General features: G+C 39.5%; 1 protein-coding gene across 8 annotated transcripts in view; it reads left to right on the top strand.

Annotated features, from left to right (window-relative positions):
- LOC101740578 (uncharacterized) overlaps positions 1-19,085 on the top strand; it is a 135,591-nt gene that overhangs the window by 104,505 nt on the left and 12,001 nt on the right. For 7 of the 8 annotated variants that reach the window (XM_062676822.1, XM_038021143.2, XM_038021141.2 and 4 more), the window contains one exon: positions 2,881-2,936. The gene's annotated coding sequence lies outside the window, so the exon portion shown is untranslated. Of the gene's footprint in view, positions 1-2,844; positions 2,937-19,085 lie in introns of all 8 variants that reach the window. The other variant, XM_062676823.1, reaches the window with a different exon arrangement.

Raw genomic sequence — 19,085 nt, 5'->3', positions numbered from 1 at the left:
CAGCAGCGCATCGAATTTTAGTCTTAACGTGCTTGTATTAACGATCACATTTGCGTATCAAGTCTGTGGCGGGTAGCCATCATACAACGCAAGATAATTGACAGATGCCTGAATCTCGCTTACGACATTTTCAAGATAAAGCGCATATATACAAGTTCCGAACAACAACATTCGGACCGTCGGTCTACCGAGCAAATATCACCCGCTCGGTGGAAGATCTTCCCTTCGTCGTATACCCCCAAACTGGTGACCCCGACGTGATGTGAACACGCAACCTTCTGATTCATCTTCAGCGCATCAAGAACTCCGGCTACCACAATCCCCGCATTCTCGCAGATAAAAGCACGTCATTGACAGTCGTCCCACAGCAAGCCAGCATCGCAGCCTCAACAGGACCATCGCAGCCGACTCACCGCGCTTCCTGGTCCTACGGCACGCAACTTCACTGCCTCATCACGCCGCAACAGTTCATCGCAGCCCACGACCGGATCATCAACGCTTGGGGTCACACATCTCCGGCGTGGCAGCTCTGCACACATGGACTACTGGCGACACGCACGCAGCATTCAAGCTCAGTCTCGACTCACCGCAGACTTCGAGCAGCACTGGCGACACGCACGCAGCATTCAAGCTCAGCCTCGACTCACCGCAGGCTTCGAGCAGCACTGGCACTTGCAAGCTAATCTCAGCACGGACAACGATAACTAAAATGACACGACCTCCGGTCTCGGAGGGGAGTGATGTGGCGGGTAGCCATCATACAACGCAAGATAATTGACAGATGCCTGAATCTCGCTTACGACATTTTCAAGATAAAGCGCATATATACAAGTTCCGAACAACAACATTCGGACCGTCGGTCTACCGAGCAAATATCACCCGCTCGGTGGAAGATCTTCCCTTCGTCGTTAAGACTCCCCAAAAGTCAACGGGCACAACGCTTCTTCGTTGCGTGACGATTTCAGCTGACGATCACAAGCCGCGTTAACGAACTCAGCTCTAATAAAAACAGATTTGGAAGCGTTACGGCAGAATAGTTCTTATTGCACTTAGTATATAGTTGAATATGCTATCACCACTTTATATCCTCTCTTCAAATAATATAGGCATAGCATCACAGCGCTGCTTAGACGGACATTTAAGGCTTCTTAACTAAGGCCTAAGGCCGTAAAGGTCCTTTATCCGTACCCTGTGCCATCCCACGGGACAAGTTTACTAGGACATAAATAGCGTTTAATAACTTAAGCAAATCATTAAACTTGGAAGCCGTAAATAATTTTTTAACGCTAAAAACTTGATATAAAACATTGTTGTTTATGTACACCCTGTAAGGTAACTTGAACTTTTACATCGTATCGTTTTTTTTTATTGCTTAGACGGGTGGACGAAGCTCACAGCTTACCTGGTGTTAAGTGGTTACCGAAGTCCATATTGACGCTTGAAAGGCAAACGTGACTAAGCGACAATGCGTGAACTTTACAGTAGACTAAGTTAAAGTTGAAATACCTGAAAACAAAATTTACTTTAACGAATCTAGCTGTAGTGAAATCTAGCTAGTAGCTGTAGGTTTGAAATGGTTTTAATAGACCTAGAAATATATATTTTTTGCGCATCGAATATGGTTATTGCCTATCATTTATGTACAAAGCAGTGATTATCGCTTAGTCACGTTTACCTTTCAAGCGTCGATATACATAATAATATTGTGACGCCGGTAAGAGTAACGCCATCTATCGCCGAATAGTTGAACGAATATCGAAGGATCTAGTAGCACCTAGAACGCTTGAGAAGTACAACGCCATCTATTGTCAGATAGCGGAAACACAATACCAGAGATGTGTGGAATATTCTTGATAATTCTAGGGGTGTGGTATCGGCTATAAAAGCGTTGCAGAGATGGCACGGAGTCAGTTGTGCTTTGGTGAAATTGTATTTATCCCGAACCACAGTGAGTAGCAATATACAACGTAAATGCCGCCACCTACCTTGAGATAAGACTTCTAAGATCCCAGTTTTTACAGAACAGCAGCTGCTCCATCCTTCAAACCGAAGCGCATTACTGCTTGACGGCAGAAATTTGAAGTCGTCGTGGCCTAAAGGATAGACGTCCGGTGCATTCGTGTTGAGCGATGCACCGGTGTTCGAATCTCAGGCGGGTACCAATTTTTCTAATGAAATACGTACTCAACAAATGCTCAGGATTGATTTCCACGGTGAAGGAATAACATTGTGTAATAAAAATGAAACCCGCAAAATTATAATTTGCGTAATTACTGGTGGTAGGACCTCTTGTGAGACCGCGCGGCTAGGTACCACCACCCTGCCCTTTCTATTGTGAAGCAGTAATGCGTTTCGGTTTGAAGGGTGGGGCAGCCGTTGTAACTATACGTGAGACCTTAGAACTTACATCTCAAGGTGGGTGGGGCATTTACGTTGTGGATGTCTATGGGCTCCAGTAACCACTTAACACCAGGTGAGCTGTGAGCTCGTCCACTCATCTAAGCCATAATTTTTTTTTACCGAAGTCCATGTACATATACAACGTAAAAGTCGCCACCTACCTTGAGATAAGACTTCTAAGATCCCAGTTTTTACAGTACAGCGGTTGCTCTATCCTTCAAACCGAAACGCATTACTGCTTGACGGCAGAAATAGGCAGGCTGGTGGTACCTACCCGTGCGGACTCACAAAACATCCTACCACCAGTGAGCGTTTTTAATTCTTCGATAATAACTTAAGTAACATTTTAAAATGAAGAAAAAAATCCAAAGAAAATTTATATTCGTGATCTTTCAAATTACCTTCTTCATTCTCCTGTGGTGAATTCCAGTTATATGTACGTAGTACGTAAAAATAACAAAAACTTTTTCTTTGTTTCAGATATTATAACGTAGAAGCGTTAAAACTACGGTTTTTAACCAGCATTGGTATATAAGGTAAGCAAAATTCGTATCAATATCAATATGACCTGAACATCAAATAAAAAAAGGGTGCGTGTACTTATGTACGCGCGTAAGAAGTCATACTTTATTTTTATTAAATTTATTTCATTTTTTTTTTATTTAAATTTTAATCAATTTGATAAAAAATCGATTAAACAACATCCTCATCACGCATATTGGACATCCCTTTTCTTGACATCGTATAAATTCGGTAATCCTCGGTACGGTTCGGAAAGTTCACCTGCGGCTATATTCAGACTCGCCAAGTTACGTCGGTCGTATTGTAATGAGCGATTTAGTGGGCAACTTCATTCTGTGTTAATTTTGTGTCACGATACGCGCGCATCGTAAAATTTCACTCTCATCAATTTTTCATAACGCGCCTAAAGAAGTATAACTTCAAAAATTAATCTAAAATTTTATTCAGAATGGTGTACTTGGATAAAACTATTACTTATCTATCTCATTGAAATCAAAGGTAGATAGAGCGGTAGGCAGCGGCCTGGCTCTGCCTCTGGCATTGCTGGAGTCCATGGGCGACGGTAACCACTTACCATCAGGTGGGCTATATACTCGTCTGCATACTAAGGTAATAAAAAAAAAATAACACCGCCCTTCGTGAGAGGTGAGTTAGCTTAAAACGGGAGCCCATAATCACTGTAGAAGCAATCACTGCTGTGATACCCACCGACTATCACAGACGTACGCAGAAGTTAGCTGACTATAGCCTAATATATCAACATTCAAGTTGGGTAACGTTGTGTGATGACTTCGCGATCAATTTTTTGAAAAAACTCACTAGTTGAAAAAACTCAGGGCTTATTAATGTCGTCTCTGATGACCCCGGAACATTGGACAGAACTGCTACCTCTTGACCATAAAAAAATCGCCATCGAATTTAGCGCTAATTCGTCACAGCTTAAAGTCTTATTTCGCTAAATCCCGTTGACTTACCAGGAAGATTCAGTTCCCCTGGTACCGCAGTTTATAAGTCGTAAGGATGAAAACCGTTAAAAGCAAACTCAACTAACGTTGGATTAGACAGCGTCTCAATCAATTTCAACGACCATCCGGGCTCGGCCCAAAGCACAAGAAAAACGCGATCTTAATTTTAATTACATCGAAGTAAATTGGCACAGTCTTCCATGGGGAAGGTTTTTTTTATTGCTTAGGTGAACGAGCTCAGAGCCTACCTAGTGTTAAGTGGTACCGGAGCCTATAGACATCTACAATGTAAATGCCGCCACCCACAATTATGAGTTCTAAGGTCTCAGTATAGTTGCAACGGCTGTCACACCCTTCAAGCCGAAACGCATTACTGCTTCACGGCAGAAATAAGTAGGGTGATGGTACCTACCCGTGCGGACTCACAATAGGTCGTACGACCAGTAATTACGCAAATTATAATTTTAAACCCAGAACTTTAAGAAACCCAGTAGCTTAGTGCTTTACAATTTTAGAGGAGGTGGACCTCTGAGCTATTATGGGTTGATATTTGAATATTATGCCGACTACCGTCTAATTTTCGTGTATAAAATATTTTCTTGAAGTTAAAATTGGCACTAAATACCTCATCGTATAAATTAACAATTTTTAGTTATAGTTTGCTAGTCTGATGATCTTAATACCATAGAAAGAAAGAAAGAAAGAAAATCTTTATTCGCCAGAAATATAGTTTACAAGATATAGGACATAGTTTCATATATTTCGCCTGTTTAGGCATGCGAAAATTTAATTTATTTTTATATTAATTATAACACAAAATTTACAAAATCTATCTATTTTTACATTCTATCACTTCTTATTCTAATATTTTATTATGTACAACACTTATCATTTAAAAATTCTTGCACACTATAATAAGCCTTGTCTATTAGCCATAAATATAATTTTCTTTTAAATTGAGTTAGTGGAAGATCTCGCTGTTTGGTATCATAAAACCCGTTTATCAATCAAATCAAAATCTAAAGCCAAAAGACAACTCCAAATGTCATTGGAATATCACCCAAGTTATCAATAGCTTAGAACTCTTAGAAAATATTTTTTCTAGCCTTTATAAAGAGCATTAAATAAATCTCAGTGCAGTCAAATTAATACAGAAGTTGTCTGAAAGTTTTATTGATTTTGTTAAATTGGCATAGGCAGCCAATCACATTACATACCCCTGAACATTATAAGGAAAGTGTTACTACCCACTTTCAGACATTGAACAGTGTCGGTTAGAGTGGTCGGGTTTTAATATCGGCATTCCATATTATCTCATTATTAGTTTTATTATTAATAGTATTCATTTGAGATCCTTCAACATATAGTGTGTAATTAGAGAATAGATAAATCGAATTAAGCTGCGTTCTAATTCGTTTAAACGCTACATCCTATACCATGGACGGTGCGTCGAATCGCTCATCCAGGAAGAAATTAAGTCCGCCAGCATTTCTAGTGCAAGATAAATCTGAATTGCATGTCGGTTAGGTGTTACTTCATGTACTTTATATAAGAAAAGGAGACTATCATTGAGATCCGAAAACTGTACTTTGATTCACGAAATTATATACGTGAACTTAATTTCTCATAAACATAAGTCGTTCAGGAATCGTTTTATTGATATTGTTACGCGCTGGGCTTTGGAATAAATAAAATTCCACCAAAGTACAACTAAAAAAACTGTATTAAACAGTTAGAACACTTAAAACACTTCACAGAGACTTTAAAACTCTCAATTCGCTTCTTCCGCTTCGCTTCAGGTGATCCGTTCGCTGTTTCGCTTCGAGTAGTTCCGATTACTAAATGACTGCGTGCCATCTCTGCCACGCTTTTATAGCCGATAAGACATCCCTAGAATTATCGAAAATATTCCACACATTTCTAGTATTGGGTTCCTGCTATCTGACAAAAGTTTAGGTCTTTTATTTATCGATTGAGGCACTACGAAGTCTGTCCGGGTCAACTAGTACACAATAAAACGGACGCTTAATTACAAAGATAAATGTCGCGTGTTAAGTGAAATGTCGCTTAAACCGAAGCGAGCTTTTCACCTTTTTGTCGACTGTCCCGTTCAAATCATGCAAAGCTACCTCAAAGCTCGGGAAGGAATTGCGGGCTTTTGAACAGGAAGCTCAACGGACCGGTCGCACAGTTACCAGTCGGATATCGGCGCTAGCACTTAACATGTAACAAGTAATTATTTCTCGTAAGTGCGGCGCGCGCAGCCCAGCAATTAATGACGGTACTGGTTCTATTCTGGATTGTCTTTCGATTGGTCGAAAGACGTTTTCTAAGCCCAGATTTTATAGTAATATAGCGACCCGCCCTCGCTTCGCTTCGGAAACAGTAAAACACACATGAAACCAAAAAAATAAAATTAAATTTTTTTTTAAAAAAAAGTAGCTTATGTTCATCAGGGACAATGTCGGCTTCTAATGGAAAAAGAATTTTTCAAATCGGTCCAGTAGTTTCGGAGCCTATTCGAAACAAACAAACAAACAAATCTTTCCTCTTTATAATATTAGTATAGACTAGCTATACCCGCCCGCTTCGCTGGGCATTTAAAATTATCATTTTTCTTTTATTGCTTAGATGGGTTTACGAGCTCACAGCCCACCTGATGTTAAGTAGTTACTGGAGCCCATAGACATCTACAACGTAAATGCGCCACCCTCCTTGAGATATAAGTTCTAAGGTCTCAGTATAGTTACAACGGCTGCCTCACCCTTCAAGCCGAAACGCATTACTGCTTCACGGCAGAAATAGGCAGATTGGTGGTGCCTTCCCGCGCGGACTCTCAAGAGGTCCTACCACCAGTAATTGATGACGGTACTGGTTCTATTCTGGATTGTTTTTCGATTGGTCGAAAGACGTATTCTAAGCCCAGATTTTATAGTAATACTAGCTATACCCGCCCGCTTCGCTGGGCATTTAAAATCATCATTTTTCTTTTATTGCTTAGATGGGTTTACGAGCTCACAACCCACCTGATGTTAAGTAGTTACTGGAGCCCATAGACATCTACAACGTAAATGCGCCGAAATTTAAGTTTAAAGATCTCAAGTATAGTTACAACGACTGCCTCACCTTTCAAGCCGAAACGCATTACTGCTTCACGGCAGAAATAGGCAGGGTGGTGGTGCCTTCCCGCGCGGACTCTCAAAAGGCCCTACCACCAGTAATTGATGACGGTACTGGTTCTATTCTGGATTGTGTTTTGATTAGTCGAAAGACGTATTCTAAGCCCAGATTTTATAGTAATGCTCGCTGTACCCATCCTCTTCGCTGGGTATTTAAAATTAACATTAATATTTCTCACCCCCACAAAGATTCTCATCATTAACGCCCCCGCAACTGGTGTAGGGAGTCGAACACTCATATAGATATCAGCCTATCCATTAAGTACATGTATTTTCTACATGGATACCAAGTTTCAAGTCAATCGGATGCATGGTTCAGTAGCTATAATGGAACATCCGTAATAATCACTGTACATTTATATATTGGTATAGATTATATGGTCTGAATTAGCAAAGACGTTATAAAAAAATTCAAGTTCAAATAAACAGTTTCAAAAAGCTCTATTAACATGAAAATTACTTTAATCTAACGATCTTAGTAATCAAGATCTACCTATTTAAAAATAAATCTAATTTCTTAAGCTTCCTATCGAGAATGCTTTTTTTTAAGTTTATTTATTTATTTTTCTATTATAGTAATATTTTATAAAATGATCCGCCCCAACCTTGCTAAGCTGCTATTGAGCTGAAATAAATTAGAACTTACCTTCGTTCTAAATAAAAATGAATGTGGGAACCATTTTAAAAAAGGAGAATGTTTTTGTATCTCTTTGAAAAACAATCTAAACTGGCGACTTTTTTTTTATTTAGATAAAATATTATTATATTGACAAGTTTATGTGTAATTTTTCATGTAGCTTCTTTCAATTAATTGTTAATTGATCTTCTTTTGTTTTTGTTTTTATGTCCAAGAATCTAGAATTTTCGTGGTCGCAAAACCGAAAAAAACATTCGAAATCTCGTAAGGATGAATTAAAAAAATAATTATTGCAATGACGAATTATTAAAGAATAACGCGAGATAAAAACCGTAAAAGTGGGTTTTAATTATTCCTTTTAGTTTATATACTGTCGAGAACCAAACGTGAACATTTCTCTGCATTCTATGAATATAATTTACATGTATTTAATATTTCATCGTGTCGGAAGAGGCTGACTGATAATTAAAACTGTATCAAAACCGCTTTGCGCGACTTAGAAGCACTAAGCGAAAGTTTACTTTATACTACTATTTTTACATATTAAAAAGGAATTATGGGGAATAGTGGATGTAGACAGCGGCTTGGCTCTGCCCCTGCCATTGCTGAAGTCCATGGGCGACGGTAACCACTCACCATCAGGTGGGCCGTATGCTTATTAAAAGTATTAAAAGGTCGTATTAAAAGGCCGGTGGTAGTTTTTCTCTTAGCGGTAAAAAACGCAACGTTGCTATTTTGGCAGGCACCGGCTTGGCTCTGCCCCTGGCATTGCTGTAGTCCATGGGCAGCGGTAACCACTCACCATCAGGTGGGCCGTATGCTCGTCTGCCTATAAGGGCAATCAAAAAAATAAAAAAATAAAAAAATGATGAACGCTATGGAAACACGCATAGCCTAACTATGAGATTTTTCGGTCAACCTAATATTTTTTTATACAAAAAAACCAAAACACCTCTTACAGATTACCTGTTAGACGTATCACGTGATAGATCTGGACTAAATCTGGTCATATTATGCAAATAAATTTACAGAGCACCGTTGACCCACAGAAATATATCCAGTTCTTTTTTTAAACAAGACTTAAAGCTGACGTTAAGTGCCATGGGAACGGGACGATAGCGGCCAAATAATTCTCGGATGTCGGGCCATAAAGGAAGCGGGCATATGGTCCGAGCGGGTAGAGTTTCAGCTAAGCGATTTTTATCACAGATTCTTCTTTATCTATATGTATAAAAATGAATTGCTGTTCGTTAGTCTCGCTAAAACTCGAGAACGGTTGGACCGATTTGGCTAATATTGGTCTTGAATTATTTGTGGAAGTCCAGAGAAGGTTTAAAAGGTAGATCATATCAAAATTCCTTTTGTTTGTTTTAAGTTTATTTTATACAAAAGTTTAGGTTTTTTATTTATCGATTGAGGCACTACGAAGTCTGCCGGGTCAGCTAGTTTTTAATACAAAGTGTACGAAGTATCAATGATGCTGTTTTGATGTTATCTTGTTCTTTGATTTTGCCTATTTATGCAGACGACGACACTAAAAACTCCGCAAACGTTGCTCGAAGAAGGCCATGTCATGGTGGTCGGAAAACACCTAGAGAATTCATTCCAAAGTGGGATGGTATGTGGAAAACAAATACCTGGAAACACACTGTGAAATCACTTCACCGCGTAAACGCCAACTATCCACTTCGAGATTAGAGGCCTATGTCTCCATAATACACTTAAGTAAACTATATTTTTGGCTGGTTTGGATTTTCGCATTCGGAAGAAAACTTCCGAAAACAGTTTCAGTATGTTTCTCAATCTTCACGGCATACCAGATAGTCAGATTGGAGGTACGTTTCGGTACGGCACGGTTGCATCGCTCGATACAGATACTGGGTCGGGTGTTTTTTCTTTTAGGGCAAGACGATTTCATAATATCCAACGCACAGATAAGTTTTACTATCATTATTAGTGAAGAGCAAGAAACTTATTTAAACTGTTTTTGCAAGCTTTCTTCCAATACCCGGAATACAAAATCTAAGCCTGTAAAAAATACAATCCATTAGCGTTATTAATTTTTTTTACTGGCTTTCGGTATTTACTTTTACTTTAACGGCCGTCTGGTGTAGTGGTAAGTGACACGGTCCGTCTGGTGTAGTGGTAAGGGAAGGTATTTGTATGATAAATATAAATGTCTTTTCCAGGGTTATGGCTGTATCTTAAATATATGTATGTGTATAATAAAAATCTTACATTTATTTCCGTTATCTGGTACCTGTAACACAAGTTCTTTACGAACTTATCACGGGACTAGTTAACGTGGTGTGATTGTTAGTAAATATTTATTATTATTAAAATTACTAAAAATTAGAAATTTTAAAAGCTCATCGAAAAAAATCCAAATTATACTATAAAAGTCTTTGTTTGTTTATAAATCAGATAGGCTGTATACGCCATTTATAAAAACACTGAAAACGCTATTCTAATGGCCGAATTATAAGCTCCTTATTTGTCTACAAACGATTCGGTACAGTTAGCCGCAATATTATCTCACAGCACAATAACTTTAATCGTGACGTAGCAGTCGTGATGTACACTCGCCAATAGAATAACCATCGAAAATTAAAAGCGTTATGCAATAATAAGCCATAAAATATGTTATTCATATTTTTCTTAGGTCGCGTTACCCGACCGCTCCGGGGGAAGGTGTAGCGCGGCGCCATTAATGCGGGCTCTTGGCCCGTCGACCGGGGGAACCGGCGGTCATGTTGCTGGCGGCCGCCGGTCCGGCGTCTGGGGGACGGCGGGATGGATGTAATATGCTCTGCGTAAACCCTGTCCCGCCGTCTTAATAGCTCCGACTGGGCTCCCGCTCGGTCCGGGGTAGGGCGCCGGCTGTGAGCGGCAGGAGTTTTTAGTGAGGTTCGACTCCCACATACCCCAGCTGCCGTGCGGGTGGGAATTCGGCGATTTTCTCTTGTGGAAAAAAAAATTAATTTTTTTCTGTGTCGAGTTTTAAGCAATACAGAATAGAATACGAGAAATGGATTCATATCAATAGTGCCCGTTGAGTTTCTCGCCGGATCTTCTCAGTGTGTCGCGTTTCCGATCTGGTGGTAGATTCTGCGAAGCACAGCTCTTGCTAGGGCCAGTGTTAGCAACGTCCACAGGTTAGCGCTCCGTAAACTCACATACTCATTCGGTGAATCTAGTATGACCCCTCAAGGTCACTAGAATAGGTAGAAAAAAAGCAAAGAAAAAACAATTTTTAAACAATAAGTGAAATTCATTTAATTTAGAACTTTTTAGTTATTCCTGGTAAAAGTCAGTACATTATTGGCAGCTGTAATCCTTTAATAGATCGTTTTGTCTCTGACTTGTCCAAATATTTTAAGTAGCCCAAAATACCTATTGTATAGTCTCTAAGACTTCTTTTACGATTGTAACTTGCTTTTAAATGATTTGTCAGCATTCACCAATGGTCGAAATGTTATGTATAAAAAAATTAATACAACATCTAATTATCGTTTAAAAATGCTTAAAAAAAAAAACTTGATTATTTATTTTGAATGGAGATTCTTCCTAACTCAATACTGCATAAGGCCGTCCGATAAAATACTTTAGAAGGAGCGATGATTCGCCGACTTCTCGCCATTGTATCATCTGTTTGATCAGATAAATAACTAGACGTACACAAAAATGGTCAAGTTTTACGGTTATTTTACACAAAGATGGTCTTTATGTGGACGTATCTTCGTCCCAAATAATGTTCTTAATAAAAATGCGGGATGACATTAAGCGAAATATCGCTAGTTTTTTATTATTATTATTGATCAACTGATAAAGAATATTTTGTTTGTAAATATAGAATATAGCAATTACTAGTATTTATATAGTATTTGCTAGCTGGCCCGGCAAACGTTGTTTTGCCATATAAATTATATAATAACCTAGATACCGACTGCAGCGCCATCTGCCGGGGTGATTTGTAAATCTAAACCATCCTGGGTGCCACCTAAACGTATGTAAATAAAATCGTTCAAATCGATCTAGCCGTTTAGGAGGAGTTCAGTAACAAACACACGCACTCAAGAAATATATGTCTTTAATGTGTTTGTTACTGAACTCCTCCTAAACGGCTGGACCGATTTGAATGATTTTTTTGCCGGGTCGAGACGCGATACACCGCCAACCAGTTGCTCTTTTTTATCTCGAAGATATTTCTTCTCGGCAGCGCGCTAGAGTGATGGTAGCACGCTGCGCGGCCTCAACCTCCTCAGGTCACCCCGTGACCTTCACCGGGGTGAAGCCGCCATCTACAGGAGCCGAGATGTGCGAGCGTAGCCTCTCCTCCGGCCCCTGGCTCGACGGCGACGGATCACGGAATCGGAGCGGAAAGGGAAGAGCTCTACTTCTCTCGTTCCACCGCCTCCTTCTGCGAGATGGTGGACCCGCAGAAGTCGAGCATCGCCTTCCAAGACACGTCGCTGCCACGGCGCGTGGCAGCAAGAGTTCCTCCCCTATGACCACAACGAGGGCTGCGCGTTGCTGGTCGAATCCAGAGTAACACGCCAATATGTGTGGGTCATCTGCGCAATGCGCAATGGTGGCACTGCGCCGTTGGATCCCTTCTACCTATCTTCCGAAACATCCATGACCGGTCAAAATCTGCGTTAGCCAGAAGGTGAGACGTCCGTGATCGCAGCCACCCAGTCTGCGAGAACCTTACGAACCGCCTCGACGGTACGAAGGCCGGCCGACGAGTCCGCCAAACGACGAGACCACGCCTCCAGCACGAATCGCTGAGATTGGAGCCTCCGCTCTCTAAATACTCCTTCGCCAGGGCGCCCTTCCCCCTTAGAGCGAAGGTCACTTTGCCACCTGTAATCGGCAGCGAGTGCCTCCGCCTCCAAGTCCCAGGGTGATGCCCCGGCGAGCAAATACGTTGCAATACCTAACAAGTAGGTGAGCTTACGGGGCTCAAACCTGACGACGTTGCAAACACTGACCCTACCAAGAGCAGTGCTTCGCAGAATCTACCACCGGATCGGAAGCGCGACCCACTGAGAAAATCCGGCGAGAAACACAGTGGGCTGTGTCTGTGAGTTAATTTACTAGAACTACGGTAACCAGGTACTCCGGTCGACATTACAAAAACAAAATCGGAATAAACTAAGCCTCCTATCTTCGGAAAGCGCACAGTAAATTCGCGTCCATCGTAGCGTGACGTTGTGTTACATAAACACACCGCCATTCTTAGCGTGCGTTGACCTTAAACTTGCCCGTAAATACCGACCTACAGTCAAAGCTATCTCCTAATACGCCATACATATTCCCTAATACGCTAAACGATTTAGTTACAACCAGCTAAACAATGTTAATTAGCAATGAAAACATAATTCTGAAAGTCGAGTAAAAATTATGCCTTGTAACACAAATAAGACAAAATAACATTTTTTTATTTATTTCTTAGATAGGTGGACGAGCTTACAGGCCACCTGGTATTAAGTGGTTACTGAAACCCAAAGACATCTACAACGTAAATACACCACCCACCTTGAGATATAAATTCTAAGGTCTCAAGTATAGTTACAACGGCTTCCCCACCCTTCAAACCGAAACGCATTACTGCTTCACGTCAGAAATAGGCAGGGTGGTGGTATCTACCCGCGCGGACTCACAAGAGGTCCTACCACCAGTAAAAATTATACCAGTAGTAATAGACCTTCTTTCTTAACGAAGTAAACTATTTAAATGTGTACAGAAGTTAAAGACGTTTAAACTAATCAACTTAATCCACTGTGATTCTCGCCGGATCTTCTCAGCGGGTAACGATCACGATCTGGTGGTAGCTTCAGTGAAGCACTGCTCTTGCTAGGGCTAGTGTTAGCAAATTCTCGCAGGTTGAGCCCGCAAGCTGACCTAACCGACCACGTGAAACTGGAATAGCCTCATAGACTACCAGCGAATGGGCAGGTAAATTCCAGGAGGCCAGAATTAGAACCATTCTTTTTCTTTACCATCGTCGACCAATACATTATTTTGTTTTATTTATTTATTAGACACACAATGCACATCACAAGCTAAAAAGATACATAAAAGACAGAAGTAAAAAAAAAGAAAATCTGGCTTGCAACATACGCCATGTGCCCACGACTAAAGAAGACAAAATGCTGAATTTATAAAATTCATAATAATATAATATGAATTTATTAATAATTTATTTATTAATAAATTCATAATAGACTTTATTATTATTTAATATTATTAATAGTAATATTAGTGATTTATTAATATTATTATTTTAATTTGTTAATTTATTAAATTTAAAAAAAATTATAAATTCACAATATAATAATAAATTTATTAAATTATTATTATTTATTAATAGACAAAGGATATTTTACTTATTAAATTTGCCCCAAATGTCTCATAGTTACGGTTACGTAAATGCGTATAAAATCATCGCTCTTTCTCTTTCCCTCTCCTTTAGTAAAATATCTATTTTCTATTAAGCTTCACATAAATCAGATTTTCAGATGTAGGTGACTGCTTTAGTATATTCGGCTTGCTATGCGCGATAGCAAAGCGATAGTGTCCATCGACAATACGATTATTCGTATCGCTACTAGCTATAATGTTAACACTTAATAACCAACAACTAGAGGTCTCGCAGTAGTCGAAATTCGACTATAATTAATTGGAATTGTAAGTTTGTACACTATTGTGATTGTATTTTATACTTCTCTAATCACAAATTTCACCAAGGCTACACTATAGAAATATTAATAAAGACAAACAATATTTAATGTATTCTCAATTTGACAACAGACGTCAAGAACAAAAGTTTGACAATAAATAGTATGCATGCGTGTGTGCGTCAAATACATGGTATGTAGTGTGTGTAATGTTTTCTTTATTGATTTAATGTATCTTTTATGCATTATTTTTAAAAAATATTAGCATTGTGCACTTCTTCACTATATTCTCTATAAGAGTAGAAAATTTCATACTCCTCCGTCCGCGCAATTTTCGTAAAAAGGGATACAAAGTTTTTGCTTCACGTATTAATATATAGATAAAACATAGCTTTGCAATGGAATAGCATCGCCGCCTTACTGGATAGTGCTCTTTAACAATGACGCACTACAATACAGTTTGTTTTGAACGTATTCACGGGTTAATTAGCCGAAAATTGACTAATTTAGAACCGTTAATTTGTTGAACGATGTGCTAAATACAACGTGAATTGTTTTCGTAATATTTGTTTTGTTTAGCGAACCGCTACCGTAATGAATAGTGCCAATAGATCAGTGTGCTTGGTGCGAGTTTTTTAACTTTCTCGATAGCGTAAAAGTTAACTCAAATTTGTATGGAGTTGGAATGTTTGCCGCAAAGGGGTGCTGTTCCAACTACATACTACATAATAAAAACGCGGGATGACATTAAACGGAATAGCGCAAGCTATTTTATTATTATTGATCAACTGATAAAGAATATTTTGTTTGTAAATATAGAATATAGCAGTTATTAGTATTTATATAGTATTTACTAGCTGGCCCGGCAAACGTTGTTTTGCCATATAAATTATTTCTAGGAAAGATAAATAACCTAGATACCGACTGCAGCGCCATCTGCTGGGCTGATTTGTGAATCTAAACCATCCTGGGTGCCACCTAAACGTATACAAAAAAATCGTTCAAATCGATCTAGCCGTTTAGGAGGAGTTCAGTAACAAACACACTTAAGACATAATAATATATTTCTTCTGTGCAAACGTTCCAACTCCACACAAATTTGAGTTAACTTTTACGCTATCGAGAACGTTAACAAACTCGTACTAAGCACGCAGGAACGGGATAACAAAATGTGATAACCCTAGTAAAGGTTTCTGATTTTTTTTTTACTTTTAATACTTGTTTTTAAATTTAAATCTTTTATATTCTACTCTAGCCACTCCGGTCATCGTTCTCGTCGAACCCGTCGCTTGCGACGAAGGGCTCGACGAGTAAATTAACCCATAGACACAGCCCACTGAGTTTCTCGCCGGATCTTCTCAGTGGGTCGCGTTTCCGATCAAGTGGTAGATTCTGCGAAGCACGGCTCTTGCTAGGGTTCGTGTTAGCAACTTCGTCAGGTTTGAGCCCCGTGAGCTCACCTACTAGTTAAGGTTCCGCTGAAATAGCCTCTCAAGGCTATCAGCATAGGTAGGAAAAAAAAATCTAGCCACTTCTAATCTGTTTATTGCTCTGGATGGCTAAATTAGCCCACGGAGCACCTGAAATTAAGACTAAGACTCTACCAGCGAACATAGACACCATAAATGGTGACAACCACTCTAAGCACGAGGTCTTTTTATACTGGTCATTACTGCACTACTTATCTTGAAACTTCAGTGTATATCTCAGTCTGTATAGTAATTACACAAATTCTATAATACTTTTAGAGTATTTGATTTTAACACGTAGAAACAATACGTGAACACACGATAAGTACGTGTACCTATATAATAAAAAAACGTATTTATATCATTACAAAAATGGGTACCAACATGCGGGATTCGAACACCAAGACAGTCAAATCGATCGATACGCGTAAGTCGGTCGTCTTATTTTTTAGGCCACGACGATTTTTATTGGTTGTAGGACATCTTGTGAGTCTGCCCGGGTAGGTACCAACACCCTGCCTATTTCTGCCATGAAGCAGTAATGCGTTTCGGTTTGAACGATGGGGCAGCCGTTGTAACTATACTGACATTTTAGAATTCATATCTCAAAGTAGGTGACCACTTTCCCAGTGATCAGTCCAGTTATAGTATAGGATGACTCTCGTGTCAGAGTGGATTCGTGTGTCGCATCCACCCTGTAACTCTGCGGAGCATTGGTACTGAAAGGCAGAGATGCAAATGTACACCAATGGCTCTATTTTTTATATGCCTATTTCTGCCATGAAGCAGTAATGCGTTTCGGTTTGAAGGGTGGGGCAGCCGTTGTAACTATACTCGAGACCTTATATCTCAAGTTGCGTGGCGCATTTACGTCGTAGATGTCTATGGGCTCCAGTAACCACTTAACACCAAGTGGACTGTAATAAAATAAAAAAGATTTCGCTGTCTATGTCAAATTATATCCGGGCAGTATTTCCCAGATCAGACAAGCGCTTTATGGGAAAATTGTGTTTTAGCTATTTCATTTGCGAATAAAATGTCTACACCTTATAGTTACTTGCTCTATGCAACATATTAGGCTAGTGCTATTTTGTTTGTTTAATTGTCAGACTGTCATACGTCCCACCTGATGGTGAGTGAGTACCATCGCTCATGGACATCAGCAATGCCAGGGGCAGAGTCAAGATGCTGCCAACCGCAAAGGACGCTTCGAAAAGTTTCGCTTCCAAAAAATACAAATAATTAGGTTGTCTATATAATACTGTAATAACTGAGTGCAATACAATTCTGACTAAATTTTTCTCACGTATAAATTTTTCGCTGATGTATATTTTAATTTATAATTTCCCAGCCCCTCTCCACAATTAAGAAGGACATACATTAAAAACCGCTTATTCTTTTTTAATAAATTAACATTTTGGAAAACCTAAGTAAAATAAGGCAGTTAAATAGCGTTCAAATTATGGTACTTAGGGTTCGTCTGAACACCAGCTTGACGGATCCATCAGATCCAATAACCTTTGCATTAGACGCCTTCAGCTCTAGGAGCAGGCTTAGGGACCTCGGTAACCGTACTCGTCGAACTCGACAAAGAGTTCGCCGTGCAACCTAACCCATGAATCAGCTCGCTGAGTTTCTCGCCGGATCTTCTCAGCGGGTCGCGATTCCGATCCTGTAGTAGATTCATTCGCGAAGCAGCTGCTCTTGAGTTGTTAGATCTCCTTCGGAGGCGGTCGGGCAGCTGTTAGCAAATCCCACCCCTCCTGGCTGAGCCTTTGCTCACCCACCTGTCCTGGTGAAACTGGAAAGGCCTCCGGGCTAACAGTAATCCTTCAATCCTAAAAAAAAAAACACCAGCTTGAAGGAGAGCACACGTGCGCTTATAGACCAAAAAATAAAACCCTAAATCATAAGGAGAGTCTTCAATACTAGGCAGCGATTTGCCCTTACCTCTGGCATTGCTAGTGTCCATTAGCGACAATAACCACCTACTATCAGGTGACATAAACTTCATGCAATGACAATAAAAAAAAGTTTATGTCAATTCCTCGCAAAGCTCAAATCGTGAAATAAAGTACACAGTTTCTCGGTACTGAAGTACGCGGTAAGTACACACTGAATGTTTCCGCCGAGAAGTCGTTAACATAACTAATCCAAGACTTTAACCAAGTCAATGCTTAAAACATTTAAACTTTTTAATTCATTCCGTGGCTGTTTCCCACGTTCTGTTATTTTTACTTTACGATCCGGTAACTCAACTTTATACGGATGTTCAAGTTGTCAATATATTTATTGCTTAGATGGGTGGACGAGCTCACGGCCCACGTGGTGTTAAGTGGTTACTGGAGCCCATAGAGATCTACAACGTAAATGCGCCACCCACCTTGAGATATAAGTTCTAAGGTCTCAAGTATAGTTACAGCGGCTGCCCCACCCTTCAAACCGAAACGCATTACTGCTTCACGGCAGAAATAAGCAGGGCGGTGGTACCTAACTCGTGGTAATTTCTTCTTATTATCTATGGTTAACGAAAATCGGCATCGTTGAGAAGGTCGTCCAGATTTTTGGACCATAAACTATCTAATTCACTCAGAATATTCTAAGACATGTTATTTAGAGTCGATTGTGTTTCATTGATTATTAAATTGATTAAACGGCCGTCTGGTGTAGTGGTACGTGACATGGTCACTACACAAGGGGGTCGCGGGTTCGAATCCCGCCAAGGGGAGATATTTGTATGATAAATATAAAATGTCTTTTCCAAGGTTATGGATGTATGTATATTAAATTATTTATGTATGTGTATAATAAAAATCTTACATTTATTTCCGTTATCTGGTACCTGTAACACAAGTTCTTTACGAACTTATCACGGGGCCAGTTAACGTGGCGTGATTGTTAGTAAATATTTAAAATATTTATTGGACCCTAATCTATACTAATATAACTAGTCAGGTCATAAGTATTGTCACACAGTAAAAACTTTTCTTTTAGAATGCTGGCCACAAAAAAGTTTATTGAATTCGAATTTCGAATTGTTCATGAAAATTAAAATGTATACTTTTAGAATTTTACTCATTTTTAAATATGGAGTGGACGCTTAAAGAAGACCGTGTTGCAGTTATTGCGTTGCATCGTTGCGGTTACGCGCCAATTCAAATTTTTAACATACTGAAAAATTTTAATATAACCAAAAGATTCGTTTATCGTACCATCAAACGATACAATGA

Source organism: Bombyx mori, chromosome 28 (assembly GCF_030269925.1).
Source record: "Bombyx mori chromosome 28, ASM3026992v2".
NCBI classification, from domain to species: Eukaryota; Metazoa; Arthropoda; class Insecta; order Lepidoptera; family Bombycidae; genus Bombyx; species Bombyx mori.
Note: the sequence above shows the minus strand (reverse complement) of the source record. Positions and strands in the feature narration are given on the sequence as shown.